This window comes from Aquarana catesbeiana, linkage group LG02 (genome assembly GCF_042186555.1).
Source record: "Aquarana catesbeiana isolate 2022-GZ linkage group LG02, ASM4218655v1, whole genome shotgun sequence".
Lineage (NCBI taxonomy): Eukaryota > Metazoa > Chordata > Amphibia > Anura > Ranidae > Aquarana > Aquarana catesbeiana.
In genome coordinates this window covers 159,953,501-159,971,225 of record NC_133325.1, presented here as the reverse complement: position 1 = coordinate 159,971,225, position 17,725 = coordinate 159,953,501, and the positions used below count along the sequence as shown (strand labels likewise).

Here is a 17,725-nt window from a genome sequence, read left to right as displayed (position 1 = left end):
GTATGAGAAAATGCTGTCTCCTGGCTATCATGCTGACCCACTTCAAAACTTCCCTTGTAGTCAGAGTCTTCGAGTAAGAAAGTGATACTCCTAAGCACCAAGGCCTGAGGTGTGCCTTGACCTGACTGGTCAGTATGCCTGAAAAGAGGGCATACCCTGAATGTAAGAAAAAGTAATATGAGTATCTATGAGGATTGGGGGAAACGGGTGGGTGGGAACCCAGAAACGCCGACGAGCCCTGGCCAGATAGAGGAGGAGGCTTAAGTAGCCCTCTCAGCCTCCTCCCACAAATACAGGCTAGCCTCTGGCTAGCCTTTACACTTGTAGTCAGAGTCTTCGAGTAAAAAAGTGATACTCCTAAGCACCAAGGCCTGAGGTGTGCCTTGACCCGACTGGTCAGTATGCCTGAAAAGAGGGCAAAAAGACACAAATTTAGGTGAAGAAGGGAAGGTACCAATCCATCAAGAGGAGTAGCATGCGCCCGGATGGCAACAGTATGTATCCGAAAAGTGTCCCCTATGACCGGAGAACCCCCCCCCCCGAATTGGTGATGAGACAGAACCCCCTACAGAACCTGCGAAGCTACCCAGAACCCAACTAAACGTCCCGTGAACGATTAGACAGAGCCTGAAGTCCGAGACGACCCAGACATGAGAATGAACTGCTTGTGAATGAGGATGCGTGGGGGAAGGGGAACAATGGCTGTCCCGAGGAGCCCCTGCAAAATGAATGGCCAAGAAGATCGAAACTTCAAAACGGACACCAGAGAAGTGCTCAGTGAAACCCCTCCCAAGCCCTGGCCTGGCCATGCTGGTATGGGGAAGTGCGAGGGTGAGTGCCAAAAGACAACTGGTAGGAGTTCAAAATGCTAAATACCTTAAGGATTTGATGGAGTAGGTGGAATAGTAGTGGTAAAAAAAAAGTCAGTGTGGATTTAATTAACCTTTTTTTTGTTAATTCTCCTTTAAGGGGTGTGGCAGGGGTGTGTCCTATGCCTACATACATTTGCTAGTAGGTGTCCCTCATTCCCATCTCAAAATGTTGGGAGGTATGAGAAAATGCTGTCTCCTGGCTATCATGCTGACCCACTTCAAAACTTCCCTTGTTAGTGACCAGGAATAGTGCCCTGTACACACGGTCGGACATTGATTGGACATTCCTACAACAAAATCCATCGGATTTTTTCCAACGGATGTTGGCTCAAACTTGTCTTGCATACACACGGTCACACAAAGTTGTCAGAAAATCCGATCGTTCTGAACGTGGTGATGTAAAACATGTATGTCGGGACTATAAATGGGGCAGTAGCCAATAGCTTAATTTATTCTGAGCATGCGTGGCACTTTGTGCGTCGGATTTTTGTACACACTATCGGAATTTAAACGATTGGATTTTGTTGTCGGAAAATTTTCTATCCTGCTCTCAAACTTTGTGTGTCGGAAATTTTGACAGAAAAAGTCAGATGGAGCCCACACACGATCGGAATTTCCGACAACACAATCCAATCGCACTTTTTCCGTCGGAAAATCCGACCGTGTGTACAGGGCATAAGTATGCAGATAAACAGCTCAGACTTCACTCATGCTGCATGCTTGTTCCAAGTCTCGAAAGCATAATATAGCCAGGCAACTAGCATTTTCACAAGGTCAGTGACTGCAACCTCTATGTTACTCTCAGTACAGGTTTCATTGAGCAAAGGTCCTTGTGAAATAAGTGAAGGAGTAAGTAGGTGTGGTTGCTGGTCACATACAATGTACTTTAAGGAGGTAAGGTATTCTGACAAGCATACTTGTCATGCCACTCTGTCTGGTCAGTAGATATGCAGGCTACAAAAAATAATCAACGTTACCAGCCACATGTGAAAGCTTGTATAAACAGTCATTAACAAAAAGCCTTCTAAAGAGACTTTCTCACTTTTTCATTCAAGGCAAAGTGACAAAGTCTTTAAAACACACCCCACCAACCTGCTTAAAGTGGTTGTAAACCGCTGGATGTTTTTTTTCTCTTCCCTGAAAGTCATAATGTGCTAGTATGCATCGCATACTAGCACATTATGTGAAACTTACCATAAAACAAAGCTGTTCCAGCACCACGATGTCAGCGCTGCAGGGGCTTCCATCTTCACCCGTCTTGCTGCTGGGTTCGGGGGCTCTGGCTCTGTGAGTGGCCGGAGCCGCAATTACATCACTCCCGAACATGCACATGGGAGACGCTGTTCACGGCACAGGACTCTGAAGGAACAGCACAGGTGGCCGTTCCTTCAGAGCGCATGTGCCAGTGATGTCACTGGTTGCATGTTATGTAAATATCTCCTAAACGGTTTACACTACCTATAGGTAAGCCCTATTATAGGCTTACCTATTGGTAAAAGTCAGTAAAGTAAGTTTACTTCCTCTTTAAAATAGTCATACAATAGGTGAATTTTGGATGGTTCCTGATGAACTGTCTGATTCATCCCACCCAACATCCTTCAATTAAAAAATCAAATGAGCCAGTTGGAAATTTTCTGGCAGAACAGTGGCTGCATCCAATCAGATGCATTCACTGTTTGGGTATTCTGACAGATTACAGTAGACACAGTGAGAAATGTGTCAGTCTGCACTATAGTATGTATAGAGAAATCTGTTAAATGTACAAAAAAACTAACAGTGTGGCCAGCTTTACACTACAGAATATTCTCTATACTACCTCACATTTCAATTGCTCCAAGAATCACCTGTATAAGCTCCTAGATGGATGGTGTCAAAGCTTAAATAGGGCTGATTACATCATCCTGCTTTCAGGCCTGGTGATTGGCTATATAGACCCAAGCGCTTTATCAAAGAAGGTCACATGCTCCTCTATACTCAGAACCATTGGGTATTTCTCGGCAGGCCAGATGAAGGAACAGAGCAACAGAGAAACACAGGAAGATGAAGAAAAGTAGGTTGGGTTTGGTCTTTAAAGACATTGTGTCATTTTACTCTGTGCAGGCAAGTGAGCCAGCATTCAAATCACAGCATCAAGAGGAAATGGAATGCACACTAGATAGTAGATACCAAAGTAAAAACCATCATAAAAAGTACCAAAGAGAACACACAAGATTGGTAGATAGAATGCTGTATGCCTGCCATACCAAGGTCATGCAGATTTAATGGTTCTGATCATTTATGTAAAATACCATTATAAGAATCCTGTGCACTGTCTGCTAATCAGATAACCTATAAAAAAATCTGCTGAAAATTCATAACTGGCCTGTATATGTTTTCATCAGTGTTTTGTTTAGAGTTGATCGACTATTGCTGCTTTTATTCTATACAATGTCACACTGCCATAAAACAGAACAGAGTTAACAACTTGAGTCCACAAGAGTTGTACTTTGCATCCCTATTTAGATGATTTACACAACACTACAATTTAATAAAAAGGGCTTCTACCCTAATGTGGGTGCGTTCTTCTATGTCGGCACATTTTGAGGCAAAGCCTGATGTGAACAGTTCTGTGTGTTCACCCTGCAGGCTAAGGCCTCGGACACACGGTTTGATTGCTGGATGACCGAGTGTCTGATTTTTTGTCAAATGCGCGTGTGCATGATTTTGTCTAGCATACTAACTATCCGCAAATTGTCGTTTGACAAACAAGAATGTAGTGATGTACTACGAGAGTATAAAGAGGAAGTTCATTCCTCAAACACCACCCTTTTGGCCCCTTCTGTTAATTTCACGTTAGTAGTTGTTTGGTGAGAGTTGATTCGCGATTTTCAGATCGTACAAAACAAATGCTTTTCAAATATGTTAAGCATAGCTACATCAGTATCACCAGCAAAGCAGCTTCATTATCACGAACACGCATCGCGAATGTTAATTCTAGATTATGATCGGTACAGTAGTTTATAAAACCGAATTCTTCCGACTCGTTCCTTGATTCCGAGCATGCGTGTTTGTACTTTCGACTTTTGTGTGACAATTTCTGTACTCACCATCTGAAAATCAGATATTGAGTTCACATCTGACAAAATAAATGATGCTTTCCCCATTTTTATGTCAATTAAAGTGATTTGACAAAAAATAGACACAGCATGGTGCTAATACATGTGTACCTAAAATTGCCCAATTCACACAACTGTAAATTGCACGCTTAATGGATTTAGAAACATACTCATTTTGAAGCCAAATACATTTTTTTTATTGTATTGGTAATGGAAAGTTATTCTCCATCAGCCATTGGCCTCACATAATATATTCTATTCATTAAAAGTCAAATTGAGAATCAATTTTTGTACAATACCCTACAAAACCATCCAGTAAACGTAGATCTGAGCACTGTCTGTGATTAAAGGACCAAATGCGAACAATGTAAACTTCCAGCTCTGGTCAGAATACCTTTCACAGTGCTGGTAAATATATATATAAAAAAAGAATATATATATATATATATATATATATAGATATAGATATCTATGTATATCTATATATATAGATTAGATATACATAGATATCTATATCTATATATAGATATATATCTACATCTATATCTATATCTATCTATCTATCTATCTATCTATCTATCTATCTATCTATCTATCTATCTATCTATCTATCTATCTATCTATCTATCTATATATATATATATATAATTCTAGCATAAAATCTTCCCCCACACTGAAAAATATATGTAGCACTATTTGTACTGACCCTCAAGAGTTACATGTGAATATTGATCTTCAGCTACCAAACAGCTACATTAACAGTATTCTATGCACATTTACATGGCAGTAAAGTCCCAGAAACTTTCATCTAAAGTGTGGTCCTTTCTCAGGATGTACAGAAATGGGCAACAGTCACTTTAGTAGATTTTAAAATAGCAAATAGTTTATTGCACATGGCAATATAGGAAAGAGAATGAGGTCTGGATTGGGGTATCCCCAATGACTAGGCCATTATTATTATTATTATACAGGATTTATATAGCGCCAACAATTTACGCAGCGCTTTACAACAATAGGGAGGACAGTAAATGTACAATACAATTTAATACAGGAGGAATCAGAGGGCCCTGCTCGTTAGAGCTTACAATCTAGGAGATAATCCTTTCTATGCCTTTTTCTAAAGTCTTGCATGGTTCCCTTCAAAATCAAAGACTGTGCTGGCTGGACTCCTTGGAATCTGAGGTTCTATTGCTATTTGGAAGGCTCCTGTGTATGACTTTCAGCTCAAACAGTCACTCACAACATCTCCATATGTGGAGATAGTTGCAGCTTGTTTCCTCTAGGCCTTGTACTCTTTTGCCCTTCAGAGTACCTCTCAGGAGGGAAGATCCCTGCATATTTCTAAGTGCTAGGCTCAAGGCCTAAGTGAGGATGAACATCTAATATGACATCCTCATAGCAAAAGTAGGAGAAAAGAGACAGAACCAGAAGTATCTCAGATATTTAATAGTTCTCCCAGAATGCATCAGCAAGTTTCCCAGGCTCACTGATTGGCCAGGCTTATAAACACCCATAACACTGAATGCTACCTCTCTAGCACCCCCGGCTGCAGCAAAGTCAAACAACATGTGGCAGATTTAAATACACCCTGAGCTTAGAGAATCACTCCTGTTGAGGTACATTTAAGGCACTTTCACACTGACAGCACGTCGGTGGGAAAGCGCCGCTAGTTTTAGCGGCGCTTTACCATAGTTTTAGAGGCGCCTTTCAGCCGCTTTTAACCCCTGCTAGCTGCCGAATAAAGGGTTAAAAGCGCCCGCAAATAGCCGCTGCAGAGGCGCTTAGCAGGCGCTTCGGCGGCACTGCCCAGTGATTTCAATGGGCAGGGGCGCTTTAGGAGCGGTGTATACATTGCTCCTAAAGCGCCCCAAAGCTGCTTGCAGGACTTTTGTCCTGCCAGCGCAGCGCCCCAGTGTGAAAGCACTCAGGCTTTCACACTGGGATTGCAGATGAGGCATTTTTCAGGCGCTTTACAGGTGCTATTTTTAGCGCTAAAGCGCCTGGACAACATCTCCAGTGTGAAAGGGGTCTAAGGCTGACAACGGCTCACCGCTGAGTACAGAATTCCCAAGAATAAAAAAAAAAGGAATTTTATCAAAAATACTGCATCGCTACATATATTTCATTCTAGCATAAAATTATGTAAGTGTACCTACAGTCAGATTTATACATGTCATCCTCACCCTCCATCCTTGCCAAAATTTGAGAATAAATTGCTAAAAACCTATAACCAGGACCAGTTCCCTAAAGTCACAAACAATCACAAAAGTCTGCTTTTTCTAGGAGTCTTTCTGACTACAACTATGGTTCAGAGAAGGATTTGTATTTCCACATATTTACTCCCAAGTTTAAGTAGCAAGCAGCCAGGGGGAAGAGGTAAATCTGACTTTATAAAAAGATACAGGGCTAATAAAATTCTAAGACTGGTATTTACTAAAAAGTGACCTTAAATGAAACAAGGGTCCCTATATTGGGAGTTGGTGGTGTCAAGAAAATGAATAAAATAAAAAGCAACAACCCAGGAGTCTTCCAAAAGAAACAGGCGCATTAAGTCTGCATTACATAGCATAGCATTCCTGTACTGCACTTGTTACTGAACACGCCTTACAGATGTATGTATTTAATGTTCTTTTCAGACAGTGCACATGCCTGATGACAGCTGTGTATGAATGAACCATAACAGAGAGAACGAGATAGCAAGGAGGAGAGAAATGCTTGGGACAAGGTGAAGATGGAACTGCCTGGCAATAATAAATGCAATGAAGAGCTCTCTCACCAATACAAATTGTGCTAAAATGACTTCGTCAGGGCCACACATCAGCAAAAATTGAGTATTGCAATTTCAAACTGAGTTGGATATACAATCTTATATTAATGTCTGCAGATGTTGCACAATAATTGTTCTACATAATTCAGTCTTTCCTAATCTGGCATTAATTGACCACAGGAGTCAATTTCAAGCTATATGCCAAAATGTCAGATAATGTCAGATTAAATGTAATATGGCTTAATCTGTCATAAGAGCTGACCCATATATGGATGGGTACCTTAGGTCTATCTTGGTCTTCCTGATTTTGTGTAGGCCAGCTGTTCACTTTAAAAATCCTAGGCATGTGTGACTGGGGCAGAAATACAACACTCACATAGGGCCACTGAGTAGAATAACCTTTTAGATTATTGCCCAGAATTGTAAACTTGCAAGCACTGCTTGTCACTGGTGCAGAATGAAGGTTTCCTAGTTGTGGCCTTAGCCCATCAATTCATTGGGAACAAAGGGAATCCTCATAAATATAAGTCAAGCACACATAATGGTGGCCTCCATTGTATATGTGGCATTATATGTCTCCACTACCAAGAGCTATTTTGTGTGCTTGAACCATATTCGTTATAGCATGGCCAATCAAGTCCATTCAACAGAATGATACCACTAATGACAAAACCAGCAACAGCAGCTCTATATTGAGAATCAACAAGCCAAAGATTATTTCATAATTCTAAACATCTACCTTCACTATATGCCACATGTCTATTGCTGTAATATTTTAGGATTATGCAGGTTCATTGCAATTTATTTCACAACAAATCCAAGTTTACAGTGAAAGCTATTTTTTGCACAGATATGTCAAATGTCAATACAGATGACTACAGCCAAAACTAATATATACAGTAATACCAACAGCTCTTCTTGTCACATGGTCTAAAGGGACATCTGATCAGGATTCTGCTTTAAAGTGGCAACCTATCTGATCTAAAAGAATATACATCTTGGGGAACCACACATTATTGGTATCAATATATTTAAAGTCCACTTCCAGACAAAATTTACATTTTTGGGGGGTTAGAATAGAACTAGGACTAGTTAGATATTATGTCAGGTTTTTATTGCTGTCTGTAACCTTTTTTAGCCCTGTGACACCAGAATCTCCAGGACAGGAAGGCACACATAACAAAAATCTCACAAAGGTTCTCACTGTACCTCACTCTACGAAAATGTATTTTATTGGTGTCTGTCTGCATTGGAGAGATTTCTCTCAAACAGTCCATCAACCAGGATAGCATTTGAGGGAAAATCTTCCCAACAGAGCAATACAAAAACCTGCAGAAAATCTGAAATACGAAAACTTCTTCCTAGAATACCAGGAACAACCTTTCAAAAGTCAATTTGTCACAGAAATATGACCCCAGAAGATATCATTTCCATCAGAATACAGTAGAATGAATTATATATATATGTGTATATATAAAAAAGTGGACTTAAATTGAGATTTTACTTTTTTTTTTTTTTTTTTACAAATTAGTAATCTTTTCTTTATAAAGTTAATCGTGTAAATGTGAGTCCTACTCAGTCTGAGTTTTTATTAAACTCAGTAATTGGGAAAGTGAAATAGCTCAAAGCCACCAATGAAAATTCCTCTTCTAATTATCTGACCTCAGTTAACTGAAATGTGATTGTTTGCTCTGGGTTACTGCATGTTTTATATCATCTTTACTCTTGGCATTGCTTATTTCAATATGCCTGTAAATATAGCACACAAGTTTAAATGTGGAAACTATGGAATCATTGAAGAACTAACTATAAAACTACTATTATAAATATGAAGTAGTGTTTTCTTTATCTTTGCCATGTAGTCAAATTATCTCACATTTACAAAGAATAGAAAAATATAAATGTGCAAATTAAACATAAAACAATTTTATGTAACTAGAATATAATCTAGACAAATCTAATAGGTAAATAATCTAGTAACTAAAGCAATGTTGTCACATTAAGGCAGGGTAGAAGTGTTACATTGCAGACTGGGTGAATGATAAATTAGTTTTAATTTGTAATTGCATGCCACCATTGCTGTGCAACTAGCAGTGGAAAATGAGTGGCTTTGCCATCTATTGTTTAAATTTCAGACACCATGAAGGTTGCTTAGAAGCTGCAATACAGAGTTACAGATCTGAACACTGCTTTGTGTCTTGGTAATGCAGATAGCGCTATGCAAACTGTTGGCGCTATATAAATCATGTATAATAATAATAATAATAGTTACTCAGCATAGCTACTACAAAAAAATAAAAAAAATACTTGTTTCAATTAATTCTCAGTAATACTAATGAAGAGGCTAGCAGTCTTGCCAGAAGAATTATTAATTAGTGAATTGCTGCATTGCATGTCCAAGAAATGTTTTGCTTCTGACAGTGTTATACATATATATATATATATATATATATATATATATATCTGTATATTTTATAAAGAACGAACTGTTCCATGTATGTACATATTTATATATATATATATATATATATATATATATATATATATATATATATATATATATATATAAAAAATAAAACTCTGTGTGTGTGTATATATGATGTGATCACTGCCCAGCACTGTGAGCAGAGCAGCAGGATGGTGGTGTAAAGTATACGTAAAATAGATGGAAGAACAGCACGCTGTGCAGTCCCAGGCTTGTAATGGAAATGGAAATGATCACCCTGAGCCTTGCCTTTCCCACATCAAATAATCCAGCAGGAGGTGTGGAATCTGTGTAATCTCAGTGACACACTGCTTCAGAATTCCAACAGGACCCATCTAACTGGGGTTGATATAAATAGATCTTACCACGTGTGCAATATTTAGAGACCTAATATGAAACACAAGGGTCCCGGTTTACTAAAGTTGAGCACATACTGCCAGCCCGCACACTCTCACTTACCAGCCCAATGATAGTCACACACCTCTGGGCACGTGCATGGGCATTTAAATGGGTGAACACAATTCTATTGACTGAACAACCTTTGGGATGTGTCTTTTGGGCATTTAACAAATAAACGAAGACTAAGTAATTTCCACTAAAAGGCTTGAAAACATATTAATTAAATATGTTTAAAGCAATAACCCCAAATTGTAACTTTTTATATTAAGTACATATTTAAACTTTCCATATGCCAAAAAAAAATTAATAAATACAATACATATATACTGTTCAAACAATTTGATAAATGATGATACATATGTGCACACTTAAAACAAAATAGATTTCAAATACTTTTCTGTTTCTGATTTGAGTGCCCACTGCCTAGTTATTGATTTTGTTGGAGCAAAGCTAATCACCTGTTTATTTGCCTGTTTGCAACCATTTGCCATCATTCCCAAAGAATGCCAGCAAACATTTCCACACATTCAAATTGTATAAAGATATAAGGAGGGATCTAAGTCATCCCTAAAAGCATGTATAGTGAATATCTTAAATTAACCAATAAAAGGTCACTCAAACTCCAAACACAGATTGAAAGAAAAACCTGCCAGCCATGGCCAACAAACAAGTCTCAGGAAAATAAGTCTACACATTACAGAGGAGTGCAACCACGTGCATTGGCTGTAATGTGAAACTTGGGAACAGTATTGCAAATACAGTTTTAAATTTCATTGTTAAGGAAGAGACATTGGTATTTATCATATAGCTAAACATTGTAATTTGGTAAAAAAATGCAGCATCACATTTGAGAAAGAACTTATAAATACATTTCATTCTGTTATTAATTCCCTTCTTGCCTGCTCCATTATGGGAAGGTAGAACTATGAAGCTATGAAGATTTGTGCATAGCCTGGAGTTGAATATGCATAGTCATTTCATGAGCATTGTGTTCACTTAGTAAATCAAAATAAGACTTTCCTGCTGTATTATGAAGATTTATAGCACAATCGGCCTGCTTACAACCTTAGTAAATCAGGCTCCCCCAGGGCATTGAAAGACATAGTGCAACCAGCCAACTTACAGCCTTAGTAAGTTAGGCTCTCATAGGGTAATGAAAAACATAGTGCAACCAGCCTACTTACAGCCTTAGTAAAGCAGGCTCTCATAGCGTAATGAAAGACATAGCGCAATCAGCCCACTTACAACCTTAGTCAATCAGGCTCTTCCAGGGCAATGAAAGACACAGCATAACCAACTCACTTACAACCATTAGTAGATCCGGCTCTCCCAGGGTTTTCCCAGGGCAAAGAAGGACAGCACTGCCTATGAAAGACATAGTGCAACCAGTCCACTTACAAACTTAGTAAATAGGCTCTCCCAGGGCAATGAAAGACATAACACAACCAGCCCACTTACAACCTTAGTAAATCAGGCTCTCATAGGGCAATGAAAGACATAGCACAACCAGCCCACTTACAACCTTAGTAAATCAAGCTCTCCCAGAGCAATGAAAGACGTAGCACAACCAGCCCACTTACAACCCTAGTAACTCAGGCTCTCACAGGGCAATGAAAGACATAGCGCAACCAGCCCACTTACAACCTTAGTAAATCAGGCTCTCACAGGGCAATGAAAGACATAGCGCAACCAGCGCACTTACAACCTTAGTAAATCAGGCTCTCACAGGGCAATGAACAACATAGCACAACCAGCCTACTTACAACCTAAGTAAATCAGGCTCTCACAGGGTAATAATTGACATAGCACAACCAGCCCACTTACGACTTTAGTAAATTAGGCTCTCATAGGGCAATGAAAGACATAGCGCAACCAGCCTACTTACAACCTCAGTAAATCAGGCTCTACCAGGACAAAGAAAGACATAGCACAACCAGCCCACTTACAACCTTAGTAAATCAGGCTCTCCCAGGGCAATGAAGGACATAGCGCAATCAGCCCACTTACAACCTTAGTAGATCAGGCTCACCCAGGGTTTTCCCAGGGCAAAGGACAGTACTACCTGCCTACTTACAACCTTAGTAAATCATGGTTTTAACAGGGCAAAAAAAGACATAGCACAACCAGCCCACTTACAACCTTAGTAAATCAGGCTCTCCCAGGTCAATGAAGAACAGCACTGCCAGCCAACTTACAAACTTTGTAAATCAGGCTCTCCCAGGGCAATGAAAGACATAGCATAACCAGTCTATCTACAACCTTAGTAAATTTGTCTCTCCTAGGGCAACAAAAGACATAGCACAACTAGCCTACTTACAGCTTTAGTAAGTCAGGCTCTCCCAGGGCAATGAAAGACATTCCTGCCACATTCACAAGCATAAAGCATTTGTTTAAACTGAATCTGTTAAAACATGCCATTTAGGACCTTTAACAAAATTATTATTATTCCTGCTTACTATCATACAAATTAATTATCATGTTAAAAAGAAATTCTGCAGGGCCAGTCTGTATATTGTATTTAATTGCAGAGTTCCTAAACCTATTTCTTTTTGTTGTAGGATATGATGGATAGTATATTTGCACCCGTGAATAGGAAGTATTCAATGCAAGGAAAACTTTAGTGATAGACTTAAGATAGTCGGTTAACAATTCAGCATCTTTAAATGACATCTCCCCATTCACTTTTATTTTAGAAAATATATTCACGTATAGATTTTAATCAAGACATAGCATGCATTATGAATATATACATTTTAAATCTAATTGTAGTATATTTTATTTATATTGGACTTCCCTATGAGCATGCTTATGTTTGGAATCGGTATCGATCAGTGGGAGGGTGACTAGTGGACAGAAGAGGTTGCACTCTATGCTGATAACCTAAATCATACAGATTATGGAAACATATACAACAGACATGACATTCTGCAGCCAGAGCTGGGAATCTCCACAGAAGTATGCACTCACACACATTTGTTTGCTTTAGCACCAAACACATTAGACGACTGTAAACAAACAGAATAAAAGTTCCTACAGTAACTGCCATGCGTGATCCCCCCAGTCCCTTTCTGCTGCACGGTGCTATGGAGTAATGCTTTGTTTTCACTGGTCACAATCACTGGCCTCCAGTCCAGTTTATATTGGGCTCAGCCCTATGGGGAAGGGCTGCCTGCCGGAGAGGCAATGTGATCACTGGAGCTTTTAAAATGAATGTAATGAAGCTTTCAAGGCTAACACCCTGGTACTCTGTCTCTTCCAACTTTACATATCACTGCTTGTCAGTGAAAACCAATAAGAATAGAACACCTCTCGTGAGCTGCAAACACCACAATATGAAGCTTTATTCTGAAAATAAAAAAATGACGGTTATTTTCAGTTGTGATCTAAAAATAACAGTCACATGGCTGAAAATAAAGATCCTTAAGCCGGCCATAAATTATTAGAAAATTTTTAATTTTAAGAACCTTTGTTCAATTTAATAATATTAGTGGGATCAAATTATTGTTTGTTTTTGACCGCAGTGATGAGATAATTTGAAGGATCCGGAAAATGTATCCCGAACAAGCATATTTCTAAGTCCTCTTGCACACTTACTGAGCTAAACTACAACTCATTAATTGTAATGTGCCTATGCACACAGTAAACAAGCGCCGTGCATTCCTCAGTCAAAAAAATAAATAAATAGGAGAATCTGCTTTTTTCATCAGTAATTTACACCTCATATACGCACAAATGTGTGAAAATGTGTGCAAATGCCCATTTAGATATTGTGCAGAACAAGAACGCTAGAATACGTTTTCACGCATTTGCGAGAACGCATATACGCAAAAATGCGTGTACACACAAATACATACTACAAAAATAGTCTGAAAAAGTAGATGTTCAAACAGGAGTATCATGTGCAAGAGGCCTAATAGAGAATACGGTTTTCTTTTGGGGAAGTGAAATCATTCCGAAAAGTTAAAAGAAAACTAAAATTTTGAAAGACATTCATCAAGTCGTCGAACATAATAATCCGAAATTTTGTACAAATGTTTGTTTGAAAATCTACTAATATATGGCTGGCTTAAGCGTAATGTTCTCTTATTTCACTAATCAGGCACACAACTGTCCTATCTTGTACAGCATTTTTTTGTTATGCCAACAGAAACACACAATATTTGCAGTAACATTGTTCGATGAACACATGTTATTAAGAAACAAATAAACAAAGCATCAATCTGATTGATACAAACTGAGAAAGTAAAGCTAATGCCATGACATGGTCATTTATTAGAAAATAGTGATTGTGCCAGAAATAATAGGTTTAGGAGGCTGCTCCAGGCTTCTTGCAGATTGCAGTTTTCATAAAGCAACCCCAATCTCATGTTGTAAAGCGCTGCGCAAACTGTTGGTGCTATATAAATCCTGTATAATAATAATAATAATAATGTATAAATATTTCAAGTAAAATGAAACAATGTTTCACAATGATCTCTGCTCTGTTCCAATCAGTTCCTGCTCTCCAGGCTTGCTCTGAGAATTCCATCTCACTGGATCTATTATGATCTAAGTGGATCCCATACACAGAACTTAGCATCCCACCACCATAAAACAAACAAGTACCCCTCTCCATGCATTAACCTGTATGCCAGCCTACAGTATGATGCCACTCCTCTATCATCCTGCCAAGCCTTCCATTCACAAAAGATCATACATACATTATTATTATTACACAGGATTTATATAGTGCCAACAGTTTGCGCAGCGCTTAACAAAACAAGTACAGGTACACAGTCCAGCCTACTTCATAATTGCAGCAAAGTCCTACCATTCCATTGGACCAATTATGCAAATGATGTTATGTTATTCACATGATAACAAATAAATAAATTAATAAAATCATCCAAACTCACACACATGTGGAATTTTACATGTTAAACTTCTGAAAGCCCCAATAAAAAAAAAAAAAAGTATCTTCCATCCATAAAAGTGTCATGTATAAAGTTGGAGCCTAGGAGAGAGAAGGGGGACATGGAGTAGAAGGCAGCCCTGCCTATTGACCCCTGTGCCTGGATTGCTCTCCGCTAACAAAAGCTCAGCCTGATGCAGGACAGCTGCTGAACAAGGGTGGTCATGGCAAAGGTTTAACCTGGAAATAAAGAGAGATCCCTCCCCCCCTCCAGGTTGACTTACCTCCTAAATCTGGGTGCATGCTCCTTAAAATGTGCTCTTTAGTAATCCAGACTAGGCATAGGAGAGGGGAGCCTTGTGTGGGACTCACCAGGCATTCTTGCTGTGACAATGTGAGTGTGGAGAGGGAGAGTGTGACAGCAAGGCTGCCTGGACTGCAATCACTGGGGCATCCCCCAGCCTCCCCTCCCCCCTACCACATCCCTCCAGCTTTTCACTCCTTCCAAAACTGTATTAGCCAGCAGCAGCAGCAGGGAGAAAATTGACCAATCATGCATTCAGGGCTGCTGTCTACCTACAGGATGGTCATCTGTGTCCTTCCTGATGTCCTGCAGGCGACACATGGGATGAAGAATGGATGGAGATCCTCCTAATGAACAGACTGGGAAGGAGAGCATTGGAAGAATGGGAGAGTTTACACTGGGCACATCATGTCACATCTACACACAGGCTAAGCACACGATACAACAACATTCACAACATTTCCTACACAGGACACAAAGTTTTTTGCATTTATTTTTCTATTTGTAAACTTTGTTTTATTTATCTGTTTATTGGATTGTATAGCATGCAAATATTTATTTTTGTTTTTCTTCCTAAACTCACCACTCAGGTTACAATCTGATTGTACAATCTCCTTTAAAGCTACCAGAAACAGGTGTGCACAGCCTACTGCATTAGGGTGTGCACCCCTAAGTGCAAACACATTTGCGTGTGTGTGCATGTGTATATATACTGACAGTTTCAGCAGAGCAATGGGCGGTGTCAGTAGGGCAGTGTCAGTAGTTTACATTTTTATTATTTTATTTTTCATTATTTTTTCCAATTTAATTTTTTATTTTATTTTATTTTTTTACAATTTCTTTAAGAGCCCTGCGTTGGTGAAATATCAGGGGTCTAAACAAGGAAAACTTGAGCCACACAGGTTGATTAGGGTGTGCCCAGGCACACCTGGCACACCCTGTGCACACACCTATGACCAGAAACTACACACTGCACTTGCCTGATTTGATACAAATTGTTTGAATCAATTAGAAAGGTCCTCATATTATGTAAGGTTGGTAAATCTTAAGATTGTTTGGTCAGATTGTACTATGTATGGTGACCCTTAGGTCTCAGTAGATGGTTAGTCCCATACTCCATGCAGAGCCACTGGCAAATGCGTGTGCATCCCCCTCAGAGCTGGACGCAGACAGCATGGATGCACACACAAGGGCTACACAGACACAATTGCATGTCAAAATCTGACATGCGAGCAGGAGTAGGTGCACGGATCCGAACGCACAGGGGTTGAAATACACAGTGCACTTTGTAAAGCGCAGTTGCACTCTGCATGAGCAGTTGATCCACGGCTTGGTAAATAAGCAGAAGCTCTGCTGACTTCCATCATCCAATCATGTGCAACAAAAAAGTTGTTTATTTTATTTTCCTTGCATGTGATTGGGTTTTCTTTGCAAAGTGAAGCTTTACCTCGTTTACTAAGTTTTGGAGCAACTGCACTTGCAGAGTGCATAGTCTATTTGCCTTTAGTAAATCAACCCATAGTGTCTACGTTCAGATATGTGCACCCACTCCTACTCACATGCATTTGCATTTGACATGCAATTGTGTCTGTGCCAGCACTATGCATGCATCCACTTCTATGAACTGCCCGCATGCAGCTCCATGGTGGATATGCATGCATCTGCCAGCAGCTCTGCAAGCAGCATGGAACTAATTCCTCATCTGAATGAGTCTTTATACATAGAAGAAGTGACACTAAACAATATTATTATTCTCCCAATATTATCTATACACATCCACCACTTAAGTGATAAGTCTCGTTTTTTTTGGGGGGGGGTTGAAAATAACAAACATGTTCTACTTACCTGCTCTGTACAATGATTTTGCACAGAGTAGCCTTGATCCTCCTTATCTCAGGTCCCCCGTCGGCACTCCTGGCTCCCCCCTCCTACCGAGTGTCCCCATGAAAGCAGCTTGCTATGGGGGCACCCAAACCGAGTCGCTGCTCTGTGTGTCCATTCAGACATGGGGCCGTGGTTCTGCCCCGCCCCCTTTTTCTCCTCATTGGCTCACTGACCTTGACTCACAGCAGCGGGAGCCAATGGCGCCGTGCTGCTGTTTCAGCCAATGAGGAGGGGAGTCCCAGGCAGACGAGTTTCTCCTGCAACATCGCTGGACAGAGATGGGGCTCAGGTAAGTATTAGAGAGGGGCTGCTGCACACAGAAGGTTTTTTTTATGTTAATGCATAGAATGCATTAAGATAAGAAACCTTCTGACTTTACAACCCTTTTAAAGCAGTAGTAAAAAAAATCCGCTGACAGGCAGGGTTTTTATAACAGAAGAGACCCTAGAGGTCTCTTCTGTCATAATTGTCCCCCCTGCATGTCAGCAGTAATGCATGCACAGCTCAGATCGCATTTATAGCACGCTCTGCATGCTGTGGTGAAGTGACTCTCGTGTACATGCGTGGGAGTGATGTCATCGCAGCCTGGTCAATCAAGCGGCCAAAGATCCGAAGCACGGAGAGAAGACTGGGTTAACTTGAAAGCCGCCCGGGATCAGGGGAGCAGGGGAGAGCTCTGATTGTAGGTAAGTCTCTCATAATGTGCTAGTTTGTGGTGCATACTAGTACATTATGATTTAAACCTGCAGGTTGGAGCTTTTTTTACGCTACGCTACAGGTAAGCTTATGTTTAGTAGATATTCACATCAGCTCCAGCCGAACATCACTGGCGCATGCGCACTATGGTGTAAATTCAGAGCACACTGAATGTGCTTTGATTGCAGGGAGTGCTGTGATAGTGACTGCCATGTACATGAGGGGGAGTGACGTCATAGCGTTCTGGCCAAACGACTGGAGAGTGAATCCAGAAGGAGGACTGGATGAAGATGGAAGCACCAGAAGTGGTGACAGCTCAGCGTGGGAGGGCT

The 17,725-nt window shown here is 40.0% G+C and overlaps 1 protein-coding gene across 1 annotated transcript in view; it reads right to left on the bottom strand.

The window, feature by feature from the left end:
• Window positions 1-15,152, bottom strand: part of LOC141127356 (fidgetin-like) — a 126,100-nt gene extending 110,948 nt beyond the window's left edge. Inside the window, exon 1 of the mRNA XM_073613698.1 lies at window positions 14,794-15,152. The gene's annotated coding sequence lies outside the window, so the exon portion shown is untranslated. The remainder of the gene's footprint in view (window positions 1-14,793) is intronic.
• Window positions 15,153-17,725: the final 2,573 nt, after the last annotated feature.